Source organism: Pseudophryne corroboree, chromosome 5 (assembly GCF_028390025.1).
Source record: "Pseudophryne corroboree isolate aPseCor3 chromosome 5, aPseCor3.hap2, whole genome shotgun sequence".
NCBI lineage: Eukaryota > Metazoa > Chordata > Amphibia > Anura > Myobatrachidae > Pseudophryne > Pseudophryne corroboree.
In genome coordinates this window covers 423,117,764-423,134,916 of record NC_086448.1, presented here as the reverse complement: position 1 = coordinate 423,134,916, position 17,153 = coordinate 423,117,764, and the positions used below count along the sequence as shown (strand labels likewise).

General features: G+C 43.7%; 1 protein-coding gene across 1 annotated transcript in view; it reads right to left on the bottom strand.

Annotated features, from left to right (window-relative positions):
• Positions 1 to 17,153, bottom strand: part of GALNT4 (polypeptide N-acetylgalactosaminyltransferase 4) — a 297,723-nt gene that overhangs the window by 56,282 nt on the left and 224,288 nt on the right. The gene's annotated exons all lie outside the window — the stretch shown is intronic.

The window sequence follows — 17,153 nt, the reverse complement described above, 5'->3', positions numbered from 1 at the left end:
TTTATCTGCTACTTGAACTCTGAAGAATTTGTGGGGTCTAATCTGAGGTGCTGTTAAGTAGCGGTTTCTGAGGCTGGTAACCCTAATGAACTTATCCTCTGCAGCAGAGGTTACTCTTAGTCTTCCTTTCCTGGGGCAGTCCTCATGAGAGCCAGTTTCATCATAGCGTTTGATGGTTTTTGAAACTGTACTTGAAGATACATTCAAAGTTCTTGCAATTTTCTGTATCGACTGACCTTCATGTCTTAAAGTAATGATCGACTGTCATTTCTCTTTGCCGAGTTGAGTGGTTCGTGCCATAATATGGATTACAACAGTAGTCAAATAGGGGTGGGTGTCCACTGTGTACTAACCCTACCTCTGCACAACACTACCGATGGTCTCAAACACATTAAGAAGGCAAGTAATTCCACAGATTGACTCTTGACAAGGCACACCTATTAATTCATAACCATTCCAGGAGACTACCTCATGAAGCTGATTGAGAGAATGCCAAGAGTGTGCAAAGTTGTCATCAAAGCAAAAGGGGGCTACTTTGAGGAATCTGAAATATAAAACATATTTTGATTTAACACCCTTTTGTTTACAACATAATTCCATGTGTTCTTTCATAGTTTTGAGGTCTTCAGTATTAATCTACAATGTAGAAAATAATAAAAATAAAAGCCATTGAATGAGAAGGTGTGTCCAAACTTTTGACTGGTACTGTATTACAGTGTGAAATTCCATGTTAGGGAGAAAACGTCTAATGCGCCTGTTAACAGCGGGTGTATCTAGAAAAGAGGAGGATTTTTTAATCTTTTTTTTATTTTGATGAGTGCCCATTAGATCCACCTGGGACTGTCCAAACCTTATTACAGTCTCTTGAAATATCTTTGCATCCACCTCCTATTCTCATGGTAACAGCTTGTGTCTGCTAAGAAAGTCTGCAACAAAGTTGTCTTTTCCTGGTATATACAGAGCTTAGAGACAACGGAGAGGACACACTGCCCAGTCTGAAATTCTTGTCACTTCTAACAGCATTCAACTCTTGGTGCCACCTTGTCGATTTAAACACAGTACCACTGCCACGTTGCCTGAGAATACTTTTAGACAGCTTTATGCATTCCAAACTGCCCACATATCTCGCTGGTTTGAAGAACTTACCTTATCCTGAGGAGTCCAGAAACCTTGACAACCTTATTGCAATAGATACACTACCCAATCTGTAGCACTTGCATCGATTGTAAATACCAAGCAGTGGTGTTCTGACAAGGGAGTTTTATAATTAGATCCGTATTTGTTTATCGAAACAAAGTCTCTGTAGCTTGACATAGCTTTAACTGGTAATTCAAGAAGGTTCCTTCTTGGCTGTACTTCAGCAAGTTCTATTGTAACTTTCTCATCCTCCATCTTGCCCAAAGGATATGTCTATGTTTGAGGATATTATTCCAGGCAAACGAAGTCCAATATGTAAACACACCATGTCACATGCTTATATCGATGTGACCAGTTCTTGATTCTTTCCACACCTCTCTTGTTACAGAGGGACTACATACGTTAGATTCCACTTGTACCCCCAATAACTGTATCTGTTGAAGTGGATTTAATTGACTTTTCTCCCAGTTTATTATCCAACCATAATACTGAGGGAACTGTAATGTTCTGCCTACAGCATCCTTTTTGTTCATTTTGACTTTTCAGCAACATATTTAGTTGTTCAAATACAGCCAAACCTCTATCCCTTGTGTTAGTTTAAGCAGTAAGTGACACAAAGCAGCTTTGTAAATGTTCTTAGGGATGTTGTCAATCTGAAGGGAAGACGTGAACTGAAGATGTTTTCCTTGTATGCAGAATCTGAGATTTTCTATATTCCCTGCATCAAAACATTAAAATAGGCATCTTTTAGATGTATTGATGCTATAAAATGCTCCTCTTGATAAATTACTTGATGGGTAATATCCACCCCATCATGAATGATTCCAAATATATCATTTTTATTGTGAACAAAGTGACTTGTACCACATTTATAACAAACAATAGTACAGGGAAATGGTACTTTAGATTTTAGATTTGACATCCTCAATAAAACTTCTTAAAACTGTAAAAATAGATTTCAGTGTTTCCATAGGAAACCTCATCTTCACCAAGCTATCTTGAGATCCAGAATAGTTCTGAACCTCCTATGTACTTTTCTAAAAGAAATACACGAGTGTAAAACCTTCATTAATCTCGAATGACTGCACAAAATCTCCATAGCCTTTGAGCTAATTTCTGCATACTGTCATAGCACCGTGACTTTCAAGTTCACAACTGTAACCTCAGTTTTCACAAAATGATTTCTTCTTAGAACCCCAGCAATTCCATCTAATACCTTTGAGATACTACATCCTGAACTCATCTCTTCTGCATAGAGTTATGCCAATGCCTGACAAATTTGAGAAGACTGCCCACTAGTAATTATCTTTGACTGCCTCTTCTGAAGGTTTGACAAAAGGACTGCCTCAGCATTCCTATAGAATAGCTACCACCATAGTGCCATGCTGGCTCAAAACATCTGGCTTCTAAAAATTGCTGTATAGAAGATTGCACAGGATACCTACTTAAATCCTGAGGTAACTTCCAGCCTGCTACCAAACAGCAGGGAACTTCCATAAGCAAAGAAAGCAGACTATTCCTTCTATGTAGATCTGCTGCCAATAAATGCACCACAGAGCTGTAATTCCAACACATTCTATGAGAAAACATACAGCTATTATATATCTGTATATAAAGTCTTGACATTTTCTCTTCCAAGACTGCGTTCATCACAGTCCAAGTTTCAATGCACTTGACAACGAAGCTTTAGTAACATCAGTTTTGGAAAAAACCTGCTGTATACAGTATATGCAAATTATATTATAATATTATATATACACAAATATATACATGTTGAGTATCCCATATCCAAATATTCCGAAATACGGAATTTTTGGAGACTGAGATAGTGAAACCGTTGTTTTCTGATGGCTCAATGTACACAAACTTTGTTTTAATACACAAGTTTATTAAAAATATTGTATTAGATGACCTTCAGGCTAACGTTAAAGGTTTGAACAGCCCTTCCAAACGCACCAAGCTCTTTCACTTAAACAGGCCAAGAGCGATATAGGTTTTTTTTTTTTTTTTTTACAAGAAACCCACTTTAAGAAATCCCATCACCCTGGCCTAAAATCTAAATCCTACCCACTTACATTTCACGCTTGTGATGCCGCACACAAAAAACGGGGAGTTTCCATTTTGTTGGCTGCTCACCTTACGTTTGAACTAGTAGACAGTCATGTGGACAAATTGGGTAGATGGCTCATGCTTGTTGGGAAACTCAACACTCTGTGCACCCTTGTTAATGTATTGCTCCGAAACAAAATCAGGCGGCCATTTGATACGTTAGGCCACTAGGTTTCAAAAGGTTACCACATTTCCTCTCTCTTTCTACTAGACTCCAGAAACTTGAAAGGGAACATAAACTCTCCCCTACCCCTGCTAATTTGGAGCTTGTGCTTAAGACGAGATCTAAGATTTTGCTTTCTCAGAGCTCAGAGCAAAGACTCTACATAGGCTTAAACCGACCTTCAATGAGAGGGGAGATAAAGCAGATATAATTTTGGCATCTCGCCTCAGGGCACAGCGCCCTCAGAACAATATTCTGGCTGTGCATACTGACTCCGGCGAGGTAACTTATGCTCCTGATGCCATAAATAGGGCGTTCCAGGACTACTATACTAAACTTTAGAATTTAAATTCTACTAACCCAAGTCCTGGTTCCACAGATGTTTTGATTTCAGAGTTCTTACAACGAGCTCACCTCCCTAGACGGTCTGAACTTGCCCCCTCAGAGTTGAACAAGGATATAACAGACAAGGAAACTGCTGTGGTCTTGAGGAACTTTAAATCCTCTAAAGCTCCAGGCCTTGATGGCTTTTCGGCATCGTACTATAAGAAATTTGCTTCCATTTTGGCCCCCCATCATAGAATATTGTTTAATGCTGTACTTCATGGCACCCCATTCCCCAGCACTATGCTGGAGGCTAGAGTGATAGTTATACACAAGGAAGGCAGGGACCCCCAAGACTGCGCTAATTATAGGCCAATACCCCTATTGAATCTGGATATCAAACTATACGCCGAAATTCTAGCTACTCATCTCAATGGTGTTCTCCGTGGTCGGATACATTATGACCAGGTGGGATTATTCCTGGACACCAGGCCAGGGACAACACTAGAAGAGCAACAGATCTTAACTATTGAACTGCAGACACATTCAATCTATTGTTCTTTCGGTTGATGGTGAAAAGGCATTTGACCTCATTTCATGGCCCTTCTGATTTCAAACCTTGCAGGCGTTCGGTATATCGTCAGAATTCCTAGCAAGAGTCTCTGCTCTCTATTCCTCCCCTATAGCTAAAGTTCTTACTAATGGGATACTATCCGCTCCCTTGCCATTATCTAATGGTACGAGACAGGGATGCCCTCCCTCCCGCCTGGTGTTTGCCATGATTATAGAACCCCTGGCTGCTATGACAAGACTGATAGGATACAGGGGGTGAAAGTGGGCCCGCAGGAATTTAAGATCTCGCTATATGCAGACGATGTATTGTTGTCCCTTACTCAGCCGCAGTCTTCTCTTCCAGCCTTGTATCAGATTATAGAGGAATATGGATCCCTTTTGGTCTATAAACTCAATTTTATTAAATTCGAAGCCATGCTATTGCATGTCTCAGAAGACCTAAAACGCTCTTTACATTCTTCCTACGATCTTCGCTGGCAGACCAATAACATTAAGTACTTAGGGGTCTATATTACATCCCACTATAGCTCTTTGTACTCAGAGAATTTCCCACGTCTTTTCAGTAAGATTAAATCCGATCTAGCAAAATGGAGGGCTCATATCATATCCTGGCTGGGTAGGATCATTGCCATCAAAATGACACTTATGCCACTGCTTTACCTATTTCAAACTTTACCTGTCAGAGTTCCGGAGAGAGTTCTTAGAGATGCCCAGACCTCTTTTGTAAAGTTTGTTTGAAATGATAAACCCCCAAGAATAGCTTTTACTGTACTTGGGCTCCCTCGTTCTGATGGTGGCCGGAGTTTTCCAGGTGTTAAATTTTATTATCTGGCTAGCCACTTGAGCCAAATTGTAGCCTCTTTTGTACCCCAAGGCTCTATTGCTTGGGTGGATTTAGAAGCCTTTCCTTAGGATTTCATTCATTGGCCTCTCTGTGGGGTCTGGACAAATCATATCAACTCCTTCTGACAAATTATTCTCCTTCTCTTAAATTTCATCTTTCCATCTGGAATAACTCTCTAGCGAAATATAAACTGTCATCCTCCTGCTCTCCCCTTACCCCCCTTTGGGACAACCCTGCTTTTCTCGCTGGGGTCTCACCTCGATTCATACCCTGGAACAGCGCTGGGGTCCATATAGTACATGATCTATGTCTCCAAGATACCTGGATTATAATAGATGATCTCAAACGTAAATTCTCCTCCTTATGCCCGCCCTTCTTCGAATACTTTCAGATTCGCCACTTCCTCCTCTCTTTACCTCAAGATGACATTATGCGGGATCTTACTACATTTGAATATCTGAGTGCCAAAAAACCCGTACGTAGTGGGCTGATCTCGCTAAAATATCCTGTTGGTTGGAGCTTCCTCTGTCTCGCAGACTCACCATGAACGGGAGTGGGAGAGGGACCTAGGTCCTCCTCCGGATGATTCTTGTTGGGTAGAAATACGAGAGGGCATAGCTAAAAGCTTTATCTCAACCCGACTCAGGAAACGTCTTATAAATTATACTATCGATGGTACTACACCCCGGACAAATGGTCTAGGATATTGCCTTCTGCTCCTCCTGTTTGTTGGTGGGGATGTGGTCAAAGGGGAACTCTTTTCCATATCTGGTGGACTTGTCCACATATAGTTCATTTTTTGAATAAGGTACTCAATATATTGAAATCCCTCTCCGGCCTCCCACTCACGTTGGACACATGGATATTCTTATTAGCACACCTATTCCCAGATTTAGATCCACTCTTGAATAAATTGTTTTCCCATATACAGTACAGGTTAAGTATCCCATATCCAAATATTCCAAAAACGGAATATTCCTAAATACGGAATTTTTTGAGTGCGACTGAGATAGTGAAACCTTTGTGTTCTGATGGCTCAATGTTCACAAACTTTGTTTAATACACAAAGTTATTAAAAATAATGTATTAAATGACCTTCAGGCTATGTGTATAAGGCTTATATGAAACATAAAAGAATTGTGTGTTTGTACACAGACAGAGCTGCCATCAGAAATTGTGGGACCCAGGACTGATAAAAGAGACAGGGCCCCGCAACCCCCCCAAAAAATTCTGATGCACTGCTCCACCCGTATGTGATGTCATACATTGTGATATTACATATAGGTGGAGTGTTGCGGACCTACAGGAATGGTTCACAGAGAGCTGACGCGCAGTTGAAGGCTTGTTTTAAGAGGTCCTCCCTGTGCATCAGCAGTCTGTTTCAAAGCCTGGTGCAGCTCTCCAGGCATTGGTGGTAGGAGCTAGGGGTGGGCCCCCCTCTTTGTAAGGGCCCGGGACACCAGTCCCCACAGTCCCCCCCGATGGCTGTCCTGTACACAGACTTTGTTTACTGCACAAAGTTATTAAAAATATTAGCTAAAATTACCTTCAGACAGTGTGTATAAGGTGTATATGAAACAAATGCATTCTGTGCTTAGACTTGGGTCCCATCCCAGAGATCTCTCACTATACTATGCAATTATTCAAACATATGGAAAAATCCAATATCCAAAATACTTCTCGTCCCAATCATTTTGGATATGGGATACTGAACCTGTATTAGTGGCTGCTAAATCCTTAATTGCTAGGAAATTGAAGTCGTCCGCTGCTCCTACTATCCCTGCACTGAATAATTATGTTTGGTTTGTCGCTAATATGGAGAAAATCACTTATCTACATGACTGTCCCCACAAATTTGAACTAGTTTCGGGCCCCTGGTTGCTTTTAAAAATAATATCCATCTCAAACCTTATAGATTTATTAGCAATGTCGTCCCTGGGTCCTTCCTCCGGATGTCCTCCTGCCCTTCTCTCGTTTTAGAGCAGTATATTGTCCCTTTCTTAGTACTTACACGGTTATGATTATGTCCTATATCTTGTTACACTGTGTGCCTTCTACACCCCATGGTGTAGACCGTCTCTGTTCTTTTCTTTTGTCTTCGCCCTTTCTTCTCTCCCCACTCTTTCTTTTCCTCTATTTTTTTCTACTTCTCTCCTTCCCATGTATTGTCCCCTCTTGAGGGACATCTTTGTTACATGTAAAAAAAAAAAAAAAAGAAAAGAAAAAGACCAAGGAGCATTGTTTGTACCTTTTAAGATGCACTTACATCTGTTTTGTACATTTCTCTTACGTCCTAGAGGATACTGGGGTCCATTTAGTACTATGGGGTGGGTATACACAGGTCCACTAGGAGCCATGGGCAATTCAAGAATTTGATGGTGTGGGCTGGCTCCTCCCTACATGCCCCTCCTACCAAACTCAGTTTAGAAAATGTGCCTGGAGCAGCCGGTCACGCTGAAGGAAGCTCCTGCGTAGTTTTTTGCATTTATTTTCTATGTTTGTTGTTTTCAGGCAGGGCTGGTTGGCACCAGCCTGCCTGCTTCGTGGGACTTGAGGGGGGTAACGGACCAACCTCTTGAAGGGTTAATGGTCCCTTTCCCCGCTAACAGGACACTGAGCTCCTGAGGGAACTATTCGCAAGCACAACCACAGCGACCGTACATTCCTGCAGCACGCTGCCACCCCTAACAGAGCCAGAAGAATGAAGAGTGGTGAGTACTGAGCCGGCGTCCCGGATAGCGGGGCGCCAGCCATTATGGCGCAATGAGGGTACGGAGATGTAAGCCTTCTAACCGGCGCGGAATTAGTCTCCAGACAGTACACAACTGCGTCTCAGTACACTGTACACAGTACCCAGACTGGCAACACAGCCTTAAAACGGTTTCTTTCCATTTTAAGCACCAGATTCCTCAGCCAGTATAAAAAAGCGGGAAGACCAAGCGCCATTGAAGGGGCGGGGCTTCACTATGAGAGGATCCAGCAGCTCACCAGTGCCATTTTCCCTCTGCAGTGGACACAGATGCTGACAGGACAGGGACGTGCAGATCCTTCAGTGTGACTCCAGATTACCTCAGCGGTACCAGGGGGTCATAGCAGGGAGGGAGCGACTATTAGTGTACTAAGTCACCTATTAGGGTACTTAGTCTGCGACCCGGCTAATCTTGGCATTAGCGAAAAGGGCGCGGTGGGGGCTGGCTCCAAACAACTCTGTGTCTCTCTGAAGGGCACTTTATGGGATAATTGTGCATAACCATTTTTATGTGTGTGTGTGTGCTGTCACATTTACATTATGTCAGGCAAAGAGTGTGTTTCTTGTACAGCCTAGTGTTCCTCTTCACCAGGGGGCTCACTACTGGGTACTCAGGGTTCACAAGCTAGCGGGGCTGAAACAGAGTGGGTTAATTCTCTAAAAGGAATGATTTCCACTCTTTCTACAAAATTGTCCCGCAGTGAGAAAGAGTTGCAATACTTAAAACAAACTTCGGATGATTTTATGAACAGAGACTCAGTCCCCAAAACAGGTTCTCAGTCCCCTCCCATTTGTCCGCAAAAGCGATCTATGGCCTTTATCCTGCAATCTGACTCTGACGCTGATGGGTCAGACTTGGAGGAGGGGGATGTGGCTCTGTCACAGGGAATAGAGGCTCTTATAGAGGCTATCAGAGATGTTCTGCATATTCCTGATAAGGTGTCAGAGGAGAGTGAGGAATCTTATTTTAATGTAAAGAAGAAGTCCTCAGTTACTTTTCCTGTGTCAAAGGAATTGAATACCCTGTTTGAAGAACCATGGGTTAATCCTGATAAGAAGTTTCAGATCCCTAAAAGGTTGCTCTCATCTTTTCCTTTTCCTCTGGAGGATAGGAAAAAAATGGGAAAATCCACCGATAGTGGGCGCATCAGTCTCTAGGCTTTCACGTAAAATTGTATTGCCTGTTCCTGGTGCAGCCACCCTAAAAGACACGGCTGATCGTACACTCAAATCATTGTACACAGCTGCTGGGGTGGCCCAAAGACCCACTATTGCATGTGCGTGGATCACTAAAGCCACTGCGAAATGGTCAGGTAACCTAATTGAGGGGTTAGATTCCTTGTCTGGGGGGGATGTTGTCTTACTCCTGCAGCATATACAGGACTCTGCAAACTTTATGGTGGAGGTCATAAAGGAAATAGGCGTGCTTAACGCACGAACCACCGCTATGGCAGTGTTGGCACGCAGGGGCTTGTGGCTACGCCAGTGGACTGCTGACGTGGACTCCAGGAAAGGCATGGAAGGCCTACCATTCACAGGAGAGGCCTTGGTTGGAGATGAACTAGACAAATGGATCTCCACAGCTTCTGCGGGTAAGTATACATATCTTCCTTCCGCAGCCCCCCCAACCAAGAAGAAATATTCAGCTTCTAAGTTACAGTCATTGCAGACGGACAAGTTCAAGGGCATATTCAGAGGTGCTTCTACGTGCTCCAGCGGCGCAAGAGGTAAACCACGCAAACCAGCAACTGCAGGTGCTCAAGAACAGAGCTCAGGCTCTGCTTGTCAAAGACTTCAGCATGACGGTGGACCGCAATGCCTGGAAGGCTGTCTACAATTCTTCATTCAGTGCTGGTCAAATTCGTGCCAGGATCCCTGGATCATAGACCTTATTTCCCAGGGCTAGACTGGAGTTCCAAGAGCTCTCACCTCACAGATACTTCAAATCAGGCTTGCAAGTTCCACAAGAGGCAAGTATAACTTTACAGCATGCCTGCCATCCAAAAACTGGTACAGACTCAGGTCATTGTTCCAGTTCCACCTCATCTACTAAACAAGGGACTTGTTCGTAGTACCAAAGCCGGACGGTTCAGTAAGACTGATTCTGAACCTCAAGTCTTTGAAACCATATTTACGAGTGTTCAAATTCAAGATGGAGTCTCTGAGAGCGGTGATCTCAGGTCTGGAGGAGGGGGAATTCCTAGTGTCTCTGGATATCAAGGATGCGTACCTTCATATTCCGATCTGGCCCCCTCATCAGGCTTATCTACGGTTTGCACTGCAGGACTGTCACTACCAGTTCCAGGCCATGCCATTTGGTCTCTACAAGGCAGCGAGGGTATTCACCAAGGTGATTGCGGAGTAGAAACATCATCTCTGCCAACAGGGAATGAACATAATTCCGTACCTGGACGATCTCCTGATAATAGCGCCGTCCAGGGAGAGGTTTCCGGACAGCATTGCTCTCTCAACCAAACTCTTCCAGGATCACTGGTAGATTCTGAAACTTTCGAAATCTCACCTAGAGACAACACGGAGGGCTCCCATTCCTGGGAATGATACTGGACACCGAGTCACAAAAGGTGATACTTCCATTGGAAAAGGCATTGGTAAATCCAGTCAATAGTTCGGGATGTCCTAAAGCCAACCCGGGTGTCTGTGCATCTACCTTCTGGGGAAAATGGTGGCCTCTTACGAGGCACTTCAATACTGAAGGTTTCACGCAAGACCCTTCCAGCTCGATCTATTGGACAAATGGGCCGGATTGCATCTGCACATGCACCAGAGGATCAGTCTGTCGCCAAAGGCCAGGATCTCCGTTCTGTGGTGGCTACAGTCGTCTCACCTCGTCGCAGGACGGAGGTTCGGAATTCAGAACTAGATTCTGTTAAACACAGAGGCAAGCCTCAGAGGTTGGGGAGCAGTCACTCAGGGGGTGCAGTTTCAGAGAAGATGGTCAAGTCAGGAAGTCATCCTTCCAATCAACATTCTGGAACTCAGGGCCATATACACAACGCCCTTCTGCAGGCCTCTTATCTTCTTCAAGATCGGGCAATTCAGGTCCAGTCGGACAATGTGACGGCAGTAACGTACATAAACCGACAGGGCAGAACGAAAAGCAGAGCAGCAATGTCAGAGGTGTCAAGAATTATCCTCTGGGCAGAAAAACGTTGTGGCATTGTGAGCGGTCTTCATTCCGGGAGTAGATAACTGGGAAGCAGACTTCCAAAGCAGACACGACCTGCACGCGGGGGAGCGGGGCTTTCACACGGAAGTGTTCAGGTGCTTGACAAGTCGATGAGATAGCCACAGATCGACATTATGGGCTCTCGTCTCTACAAGAAGCTCAGGCGGTATTGTTCCAGGTCGAGAGACCCACAGGCGGTGGCGATAGATGCCCTGACGACTCCATGGGTCTTTTAGATTGTGTACGTGTTTCTCCCACGTCCTCTGATCCCAAGAATTCTTAAGCGAATAAAAAGGGAAAAGGTTCAAGCAATACTCATTGCTCCGGACTGGCCAATAACGGCCTGGTACGCGGACCTTCTGGAGATGCTCCTCGAAGATCCATGGCCTCTACCTCTTCGCGAGGATCTTCTGCAACAGGGCACGTTCGTCTATCAGGACTTACCGCGGCTACGTTTGACGGCATGGAAGTTGTACGGCTGATTCTAGCCAGGAGGAGTGGGATCCCTAAAAAGATTATCCCTACTATGATACAAGCCAGGAAGGGGGTTACATCTAAGCATTACCATCGTATTTGGAAGAAATATGTCTCTTGGTATGAGAGCAGAAATGATTCTGCCGTGGAATTTCATCTGGGACATTTCCTACTTTTTTTGCAGGCAGGTGTGGATGCGGGCCTGCGTCTGGGCTCCATAAAAGTCCAGATTTCGGCGTTGTGCATTTTCTTTCAGAAACAATAGGTCCAGACATTCTTGAAAGGTGTTCTGCACATCCAACCTCCCTTTGTGCCTCCCACGGCACCTTGGGATCTCAATGTGGTACTGCAGTTCCTCCAATCGGACTGGTTTGAACCGTTACAGGAGGTGGACGTACAATATCTTACGTGGAAGACCGTCACAGACCGTCACACTGTTGGCCTTGGCTTCAGCAAGACGTGTGTCGGAGCGGGGGGCTTTGTCTCACAAAAGTACCTATTTAATTTTCCATGAGGACACAGCTGAACTCAGAACTCGTCAGCAATTTCTTCCTAAGGTGGTGTCTGCATTTCACATCAACCAACCTATTGTGGTATCGGTTGTCACCGACACCTCTGCTACTTCAAAGTCTTTGTATGTTGTGAGGGCTTTGAAGGTGTATGTGAAAAGAACAGCTTGTCACAGAAAAACAGACTCGCTCTTTGTTCTTTATGATCCCAATAAGATTGGGTGTCCTGCTTCAAAGCAGACAATTGCACACTGGATCAGACTTACTATCCAGCATGCTTATTCCACAGCAGGTTTGCCATGTCCAAAATCTGTACAGGCCCGGGGTGTTTCCGGCTTTACAGCTCTGCAGAGCAGCTACTTAGTCAGGTTTGAACACCTTTGCTAAGTTCTACAAGTTAGATACTTTAGCCTCTGAGTACCTTCAGTTTGGTCAATCAGTTCTGCAGGAACCTCAGGACTCTCCCACCCGGTTTGGGAGCTTTGGTACATCCCCATGGTACTAAATGGACACCAGTATCCTCTAGAACACAGGTTCTCAAACTCTGTCCTCCGGACCCCACACGGTGCATGATTTGCAGGTCTCCTCACAGAATCACAAGTGAAATAATTAACTCCACCTGTGGACCTTTTAAAATGTGTCAGTGATTAATTAATACACCTGTGCACCTGCTGGGTTACCTGCAAAACATGCACTGTGTGGGGTCCTGAGGACAGCGTTTGAGAACCACTGCTCTAGAACGTAAGTGAAAATAGGATTTTAATTACCTACCGGTAAATCCTTTTCTCATAGTCCGTAGAGGATACTGGGCGCCCGCCCAGTGCTTCGCTCTTCCTGCACTGTTACTTGGTTAAGTAATGTTGGTTCAGCCGTTACTGGTCCTGTTTCAGGTTTGGTTAGCTTGGCTTTCCTCTTGTTGTGTGTACTGGTTCGGAATCTCACCACTATTCTTACCTATCCTTCTCTCAAAGTATTGTCCGTCTCCTCGGGCACAGCTTCCTAGACAGTCTGGTAGGAGGGGCATAGAGGGAGAAGCCAGCCCACACTATCAAATTCTTAAAATGCCTATGGCTCCTAGTGGACCCATCTATACCCCATGGTACTAAATGAACCCCAGTATCTTCTACGGACTACGAGAAAAGGATTTACCAGTAGGTAATTAAAATCCTATTTTCTCTATTTCTCTTTGTGCAAATAAAGTTTAAAAAAAAGATGACCTTCAGGCTGTGTGTATAAGATGTATATTGAACATAACTGAATTTTGTGTATGTACACAAACTTTGTTTAATGCACAAAGCTGTTAAAAATATTGGCTAAAATGGCCTTCCTGCTGTGTGTATAAGGTGTATTTGAAACATAAATGCATTATGTGCTTAGATTTGGGTCCCATCGCCATGATATCTCACTTGCAATTATTCCAAAATACATAAATTCCAATATCCAAAATACTTCTGGTCCCAAGCATTTTGGATATTGGATGCTCAACCTGTATATCCTGTATTTTTCAATGCTACAATAGAGCCCTGCTCTTTGCGGGTGACTGCAAGGACCAGTTGCCTGGATCGGATCTCCCAGTAGTAGCTTATGAATCAACCTCTGCTGCTGCAGTATCGGCTCTAGGTATTGTTCATCAGCTCAGAAACTGCTCATCATAAACAGATACATATGATAAATTCTCTTAGTATCACCCAGGCATTTATCAATATTCTGCCATCATAATCAAAGTCAAAACTAGTTTGAGATCTTTATACCTTAGATCCACATAACAAAAAAAACTAGCAGAAGATTCACTAGCAATAGGTGAAAGCTTCTTTAACACATTTAAAAATGTGTACTGGGTAAGAATCGTTAAAGGTAGAAAACCAAAAAAGAAAAATCAAACCATGTAGATATCTGGATCACAATGTAGGTTCAGACTTTTTTGTATATACACTGCTTAGCTTCCAAGATCAGACAGCTTAGACATATCCAGTTTGTGGTATCCGGTCTCTAGGTCAACCACACTTAGGTCGACCACTATTGGTCGCCAGTAACTAGGTTGACAGGTCAAAAGGTTGACATAAGTTTTTCACAATTTCTTTTCATTTGAACTTTTTCATACTTAACGATCCACGTGGACTACGATCGGGAATAGTAACCGAGCCATGCGAGGGGACATGGTGCACTAATTGGGGTTCCTGGTCACTGTACGGAGAAAATGACACCCAAAAAATAGTAAAAACTCTACCTTTTGACCTATCGACCTAGACACTGTCGACCTAAGTGTGGTTGAACTTCCATACCACAGCCCCAGTTTGGTATGGCTGAAGTTTGGTATATTTTAATTGATGGACTGAACACATACTGGTGCAGATAAAATTAACACGTCCAGGGTGTAGCCCACAACTCCTTAATTGGCAATTATCCCAATTAGACAACACACAATCTGAGGTGTGCTGAATGCACTATAAGAAGAGTGATCTTTAACCACTTCAATACAGGTACAGCTTCTTGCATCCTGACTTCTATACAAAGCACAAATAAATTAGGTTTCTTATAAGTTTTCTTCTTAGCTCCAATGCTGGAGACACAATGCAGCACAGGATGGTAAGCAGACTATGGGGGTAATTCAGAGTTGATCGCAGCAGCAAATTTGTAAGCAGTTGGGCACAACCATGTGCATTGCAGGGGGGGGGGGGGGGGGGGGCAGATATAACATTTGCAGTTAGATTTGGGTGGGTTAGTTTGTGTCTGTGAAGGGTAAATACTGTCTGCTTTATTTTTACACTGCAATTTAGATTTCAGTTTGAACACACCCCACCCAAATCTAACTCTCTCTGCACATGTTATATCTGCCCCCTCTGCAGTTCACATGGTTTTTCCCAACTGCTAACAAATTTGCTGCTGCAATCAACTCTGAATTAGGCCCAATATATCCTAACACTATATTAATAAAGTGCCCTCTATGAGGACTTCCCTCTTTTTTGGGCACATACAGGCTTTTGGGGAGAAGGCTCGCTTTCATATTGCCATAGGCTTGTAATATAAATTAGAGGGACCAGCAGCTCCATTATTGCTCTGACCATCTTCCTGGGACAGCCACCAGCCATCACACGTACCACTAGCCGCTGCTCTGCAGGTCCAGAACCAGAAAGCATAGAAACACATGCGGCTGCAAATGGAGAGAGGAAAGCCAGCAGCGATGCAGCTTTGTAAAACATACAGACAGGCACTTACTTGACTGGCCTTTAAAATTGTCACGCACCAGCCTCTTCCCAGGGTGCCACCCCATCCAGACTGCGGCTACAAAGAGGCGCATACGCTGGGTATAGATAATGAGGTAAGCCCTTGGAACAAAATAACAAACAACTACACTGTCCTAACTAGGAGACAGAAAAAAAGACTGAGGAGGAAGGGGGGGAGTAACTCTATATACCCTAAGTGGGCGGTCCCTGAAGTGTGAAAAAACTTCCTGTCTAGAACTAGGGGAATAGGATGCAATCCCAGAGTAATGGCTGCCATGAAGTAGTGTAGAAGATAAAGGCATTTCTTTTTGGCACAGAATTGTTGTTTAGAGTAGTTCCCTCATAGTTACACAACAGTGGTCTCCCGATGACACAGTGCTGCTGTACCTGCAGTAACATAACAAATGCAATCCAGCATTACTGAATGCAAACCGCCATAAGTCATCATGAAACAGTAACTGCTGTCACAGAATGTCAGGTGTGGCAAAGGTGAGGCTTCTGCTAGGCACAACATTCACACACACAAAAAGAATAGTTGTCATGTGGACTGTCTTTTAAGAAACAATTGTTTCTAACCTTTATATGTCAGCTAAAAATCTCCAGCTCTCACACACCAATTATATTTAAAATGATAGCAGGTACTGCTTCTTCGCACGCAGTGCTCCAAAGTTGTAGCCTGACTGACATGCTGTGGCGTGTTTGGAGCTGGGTAGCATGTCGTCCCCATTTTCTAGTAGTGTCAAGGCCAGGATCTGCACCTTCAGACGGAGATTAACTGGCTCCAGCAGCGTGAACAGCCCGGCCATCCCGTGTAACCAGATGGTTACTCAGATGGCAGATCCCGGCCATCCCGTGTAACCAGATGGTTACTCAGATGGCAGATGTTTGCGCAAGTGATGAAGCGTCCTTTAACTCAGGACACCTCCTGCTAATTTTGCTTATTTTCGTACAGCATCTGTCGCTAAAGACACGTTGGCGGGGGCCACGTCTTATCGGTAATTTTGTTTCACCTGCCTCAGGAAGGCGAAACCAAATACCCAAAAGCAGCCCCGTTTTCTGCGATCAGCAAAAACACACAGGTTTCAATGAATCTGTCTGTTTGAGAGTTTATATATTTATTTGTGTGATCCTAATAGAATAGCCCCCAAAAAATATCAGAGAAACATTGTGAAAAATCGCGAAAAAAAAATCGCTCCTGATATTTTTTCACAGCTAATTGGATGCCTCCCCAAGTCCTAAAATATTAGACATATACATTGAAGACTACAGATATATCTGACAGACTCAAGATTATGATAATAATGCAATCATGGCCGCCGCATATGTAAATAGGGATATAACCTGAGGCGTATTTCTACTGCGTATGCTGAAGAAGCCAATTACCTCCATAAGGAGAGTGCTTAGACAGAGCCATATACACTCAATAGGGTAATACGTACAATGCATAACTTCAAGTATGTTTATCATACCCATTTAAAGAAATGGTATTTCCACACATTCCACGAAGGCTACAAGCAAGACACATATGACCTGTCAAGAGACATGTCACTTGCGTGTGCTCAACCTCCGGTGCATAATAATCTGAAAAGCCAAGTCATGGGACAGCAGTATGTAAAAGGTAATGGAGGATGATGCAAACATACTGCAATATCTTGGAAATGACCAGACCTGCATCAGTTGTAATCTAACATCTAATAAGTCAGTTGGAACACGGCTAGGCTGCTCAAGGCAACGTGAATTATATAACAGTGGGTGCCTGACGGATGGGACATTTCATTTCCTGAAGTTACGAGTGTCTGCCACGAATACTTCATGAAAGGCATTACCAGTGGCCGACCACAGACGCTTGATGACTGACCA